The following is a 6,000-nucleotide window of genomic DNA, read 5'->3' on the forward strand; positions in this document are numbered from 1 at the left end:
TCATCTCGAGCTGCAACAACTGGGCAATGCTGCCCTTCCAGTTCATGGCCTAATTGCCAAGGGCCACAGGGAATGCAGATGTCAATCACTTTGATTGGAAATGCCAGGACTACCACCAAGCATTTTTTATAATGACGTGGGTGTTGCTGATCAAGCCAGTACTTGTGGCTCATTCTCAACTGTCCTTACTACTGAGAGTTTTGCTCAGTCACTTCAGAGGACAATTAACAGTTAACCTATTACTGTTGGTCTGGAACCACATGTAGGCCTGACCAAGTTAGGATAGCAGATTTCCTTCTGGTGAATGGGAAGGATTTTCACAAAAATCAGTGATAATTGTCATGGCCATCATTACTGAGAATAGCTTTGTATACCAGATTTATTAACTGAATTTAAATTCTATGAGCTCCCATGGACCTGTGGCCCCAGATCAGACATCATAGAAGATCATAGAATCCCAACAGTATGGAAAAAGGCCCCTTCAGCCCAACCAGTCCAGACCAACCCTCTGAAGAATATCCCACCCAAACCCATTCCCCTATCCTATTAACTCTACATTTACCCCTAACTAACACATCCCTGAACACTATGGGCAATTTAGCATGGCCAGTTCACCTAACCTGCGCGTCTTTGGATTGTCCGAGGAAACATGTGACCTAGAGGAAACCCACGCAAACACGGGAAGAATGTGCAATCTCCACACAGAGTGTCGCCCTGAGGCTGGAATCAAACCCGGGTCTCTGGTGCTGTGAGGCAGCAGTGCTAACCACTGAGCCACCATGCCACCCTCTATTATAAGGCTGGGCTCCTTGATCACAATCCAGTGACATTGCCAACACCATCTCGTCTTTGATAACTCAGTTAGTTCAACAGACTTGCAGATATCTGAACCCACAACATCACCAGTCTGGCAAGAACACCAAGATCAAAGTCTTCATGTACTCATTCTATTGCCTAATGAAAAATCACAGAACAAGGAACCATGAGAGGGAACCACTCCTCCAAGTCTTGAATCAAACAAACCTCAGAGTAAGGAGCTGCTATTACTTCAGAGCTGCTATTACTTCGTGAGATGGACTGATCAAGGCTCCATTGAATTAAAAGGGTCCCAGTTCAGAAAATATGGCTTGCAGTTAATATATAATTGCAGGCAGACACTCAAGAGACAAATTGGGGATAAAAAAAACAAAGCTTAAAATAAATAGCTTAACAAGAATTAATCCTGGAAATTGCAAGCTTCTATTCTGAGACCAGAATCTGGATTAATGGGAGGTGCAATTGAAATGAATGGCACTTCCAATTGATGTCATTCCAATTTTGTAGCAAATGAATACTGCATTTTGGAAAATTGGAATCTGAGCTTTTGCTGTTCAATTCTCCAAACTTCCTTGAGAAATTAAACTTTGATCAATAAGCAAATTTCAGGGCTTAACTTTCTCTCTCTTTTGGACAGGAAGGAAGCTGTAATGGTATTAATTAGAAGTTCAGTTTTATACTGTTGTCAGTACTTTAAATGGCAAGCTCATGAAAAAGCAAAAGCTATGATGTGATCATTACACAACTAGAAAACCCAATTTTAATGAATAGTTTTTGGCTTGTGTATCTTGATGTTCTAATCAGATGTGAAGGCACATCATAGCATCAAGCAGTACACAAAGAGAGGCCATTCAGCCCACTAAGTCTCTGCCAATCCTTTGAAAAACAATCCAAATAGTCTTTTTATCATGGAACTGCAATTTCTTTTCCTTTAAGTCTTTTTCCAAGTTATTTATCCTTATGAAAGTTACTACTATATCTGCTTCCACTGCCCTTTACATAAAGACATGCCAGTTTGGAGCAGGACTCTGCTCCTTCACGCCTGCTCCACCATTAAATCAGATCATGGCTGATCTGATTACTCCATTTTCCCACCCACCTCAATAATCTTTCACCATACCCCCCCCACCTGTCACTCATCAAGAATCTCTGCCTTAAAAATATTCAGACTTGGTTTCCATCACTTTTTGAGGCAGTGTTTTTGAGACTTGCGATTCTCTGCGTGAACAAATTTGCCCTCGTGTCTCGAGTCAGTGACCCTTTTAAACAGTAATCTTCAATCACAGATTCCCCCAAGAGGAAATGTCCTTTTCGGATCCACCCTGTTACATTTCAATCAAATCATCTCCTACTCTTCCAAATTCCAATGGATTCAAGCCTAGTCTGGAAAATCGACGTTTCAGGCAAAAATCCTTCATCAGGAATGGAGGCAGGAAGCCTCCAGGGTGGAGAGATAAATTGGGGTGTGTGGGGGGGGGGGGTGGTGGTAGGAGGGCACTGTCCTTATGACCTGCTGTACCTGCCAATCTCCCTTCCCACCTATCTGCTCCGCCCTCCCCTCTGACCTATCACCTCCATCCCCACCCCCATTCACCCATTGTACTCTTTGCTACCTTCTCCCCAGCTCCCCCCCACCCCGTCCATTTATCTCTCCACCCTGGAGGCTCCCTGCCTCTATTCTTGATGGGTTTTAGCCCGAAACATCGATTTTCCTGCTCCTCGGCTGCCTGACCTGCTGTGCTTTTCCAGCACCACTCTGATCTAAACTCTGGTTTCCAGCATCTGCAGTCCTCACTTTTGCCTACAAGCTTAGTCTGTCCAACCTTTCCTTATGAGGCAACCTGCCTATTTCAGCATCCCAGGAGCTGGAGAGACTGTCCTGATGAAGGGTCCTGACAGAAATGTCGACTCCTCTCCTCCACGGATGTTGCCTGACCTGCTGTGCTTTTTCCAGCGCCACACTTCATTGACTCCCACCACCACAGGAAGAAGTGGAGGCAACCTGCCTATTTCCTCTGAACTGCTTTCAACATATTTCCATCTTTCCTTAAATAAGTCAGAAGTCAAATGACACCAGGTTATAGCTCACCTGATGAAGGAGCAGCGCTCCAAAAGCTTGTGATTTTAAATAAACCAGGTGGACTATAACCTGGTGTCATGTAACTTCTGACTTTGTCCACCCCAATCCAACAATGTGCAGAGGAATTCTCATTTCCCACAGATGGAGTTTTATGTTTGCTCTGTAAATAAATATTATCAGACACTGGATAATGATCACCATCCAATAAGGATATTCACAAAATACAAAATTCAACTCATCCAAAGCTATCGTAACAAGTATTTAGCCAACCAGAAGTTCTTTGACTGTTACTGGCATTCTCTAGCAAGTGTTTTTTCTTCTGTCTGACACACCAAGAAGAACAATTAATTATAGCTCAAGGAGCCTGTCCAATACGAGAATGCACAGCCAAAACTGCTTCACCAGGATCAATTCATTTGCCCCAAGAGGACTGAGATGAGTTAATTGTGCACTCCTGAAAGAAAGCTTTTAAACAATCAATCAGTCAGTAACATTGAGCCTGAAAAAACAATAACAATAATCATGTATTTTTCAATTCAGTCAAGAATACTGTTTTCTGTTCTGTATTTGAATAAACCGGCATTCAGACAGATCCTAGATTTAAGAGGAAGCAGTGATACTGCATTTGTAGCAGAGATTTCAATAGAATCCAATTATCTGCTTTGATAAATGGTAGCAGTCCCTCCAAAGGCAACAGCAAGTTAATTCCTCTTTATTCCCTGTGGGAGGTCAATGCCCTCCATGAAGTTCTAGCAAACTGCCTGTGTGCATTATTTCCTGTCACTCCATTGTGGCTAACTGCTCCCTTCACTTTCGCTTTTGTTTCAATCCAAGTTAAAATGTAAAATAAATAGTACTGCAGCGATCCTACACCTTAAAGAAAAGTGCTAAACCTTCCACATTCTGGAAGTAATATTTGAGGAGGAGCCCAAAACTAAGGGTTATAAATATACAATAGTCACCCATAAATCTAATAAGGAATTCTTTACCCAGGAAATGATAGGAATGTAGGACCCATTACCACTGGAGATGGTGAGGACTGCGGATGCTAGAGAGTCAGAGTCAATAAAGTGTGGTGCTGGGAGAAGGACAGCTGGTCAGGCAGCATCCCAGGAGCAGGAGAGACTGTCCTGATGAAGGGTCCTGACCGAAATGTCAACTCCTCTCCTCCACGGATGTTGCCTGACCTGCTGTGCTTTTTCCAGCGCCACACTTTATCAACTCCCACCACCACAGGAAGAAGTGGAGGCCAGGGACCCAGGTTCGATTCCAGCCTTGGGTGACTGTCTGTGTGGAGTTTGCACATTCTCTCAGTGTCTGCGTGGTTTTTCTTCGGGTGCTCCGGTATTGTCCCACAATCCAAACGATGTGCAGGGCAGGTGAATTGGCCTTGCTCAATTGCCCGTGGTGTTCAGAGATCTGTAGGTTAGGTGCATTAGTCTGGGGTAGATGTAGAGTAATAGGGAAGGTGAATGGGTCTGGGTGGGGTTACTCTTTGGAGGGTCGATGTGGGGTTGTTGGGCCGAAGGGCCTGTTTCCACTCTGTAGGGATTCTATGAACAAATAACAGAGTCATACAGCACGGAAACAGGCCCTTTCGCCCAATGCCGACCAGGTTTCCGAAACTGAACTAGTCTCATTTTCCTACATTTGGCCCATATCCCTCTAAAGCATGTAACTGTCCAAATGTCATTTGGATGTTGTAATTGTACTCACCTCCGCCACTCCCTCTGGCAGCTTGCTCCATATACACCCTGTGTGTAATAAAGATGCCCCTCAGGTCCTTTTTAAATCTTTCCCCTCACATCATAAACCTATATATTCTAGATTTGGACTCACCTACCCTGGGGAAAAAAGACCTTGGCTATTTACCTCATCTATATTCCTTATGACTTTAAGGATCTATTCAACCTCCCAAGTTCCAGGGAAACGTCCCAGTCTCTCTTTATAACTTAAACCTTCCAGTCTCGGTAACATCCTTTTAAATATTTTTTGCACCCTTTCCAGTTTAATAAAATCCTTCCTTTAGCAGGACAACCAGAATTGTACACAGTACTCCAAACGTGGTTTTACCAATATCTTGTACAGTTGCAATATGAGATCCCAACTCCTGTACTCAATGCTCTGACTGATGAAGGCAAACGTGCCACATGCCCTCTTCACCACTCTGTCTGGTGATGCCACTTTCAAGGAATTATGCACGCCTAGATCTCTCTGTTCAATGTTTCCCAGTTGCCTACCATTAACTGTATATGTCCTGCCCTGATTTGTCTTACCAAAATACAAGCCTCGCATTTATCTGCATTAAACTTTATCTACTATTCCTTAGTCCATTGGCTCAGTTGATCTATTTAATAGGAATTTAGATTAGACCTTGCTTTAAAAAGACGGTATATAACAGAAAGGATATAAACGTTCTGGAGACAGTACAAAAGAAAATTACGATACCAGAACTAGGAAGTTATCAAAATCAGGAAAGACTGAATAGATTGAATCTCTCTTCGCTTGACCTAAACATGGTTTTGAAGAACACTAATTCTGAAGAACAATTAAATTCAACCCAAAACAGTAACCTCATTTCTTCACCTACACAGGCAGCCATAATGTCTGAGCTTTTCAAGCACTTTGCTTTTATTTCAGATTTTCTGTATCTGGAGCATTTGGTTTTTATCATACTGTATTTATACAATGCTGCACTGTTATCAAAATAAATTGTCCCAGGGCACTTCAGGGTGTTATCAGACAAAATTGACAATGAGCCAAATAAGGAGTCAGTATGACAATAATTGGAAAGCTTAGTCAAACTTTCAAGGCATGTCTTCATGGAAGGAAGGGGAGAGGTGGAGAGAGAGCGAGTGAGTGAGTGAGTGAGTGTGAGAGAGAAAGAAAGAGAGAAAGAAAGAGAAAGTGAGAGAGAGAGAGAGAGAGAAAGAGAAAGAGAGAGAGAGAAAGAGAGAAAGAGAAAGAGAGATAGATATTTAGGGAGAGCATTCTGGAGTTCAGTGCCTAGACAGCTAAAAGCATGTTTGATGGTGGAGTGATGGAAAATATGAATAGTTTTCATGTCCTCAGGGCCTCCCAATGTCATTCACTGCTAATTATGT

The 6,000-nt window shown here is 42.8% G+C and overlaps 1 protein-coding gene across 1 annotated transcript in view; it reads right to left on the reverse strand.

The window, feature by feature from the left end:
* The window catches only part of sntb1 (syntrophin, basic 1), a 126,964-nt gene that overhangs the window by 35,209 nt on the left and 85,755 nt on the right, over positions 1 to 6,000 (reverse strand). The window lies entirely within an intron of this gene.

This window comes from Chiloscyllium plagiosum, unplaced genomic scaffold (genome assembly GCF_037043375.1).
Source record: "Chiloscyllium plagiosum isolate Xiang-an unplaced genomic scaffold, Cpla_swu_hap1 HiC_scaffold_4, whole genome shotgun sequence".
Classification (NCBI taxonomy): domain Eukaryota; kingdom Metazoa; phylum Chordata; class Chondrichthyes; order Orectolobiformes; family Hemiscylliidae; genus Chiloscyllium; species Chiloscyllium plagiosum.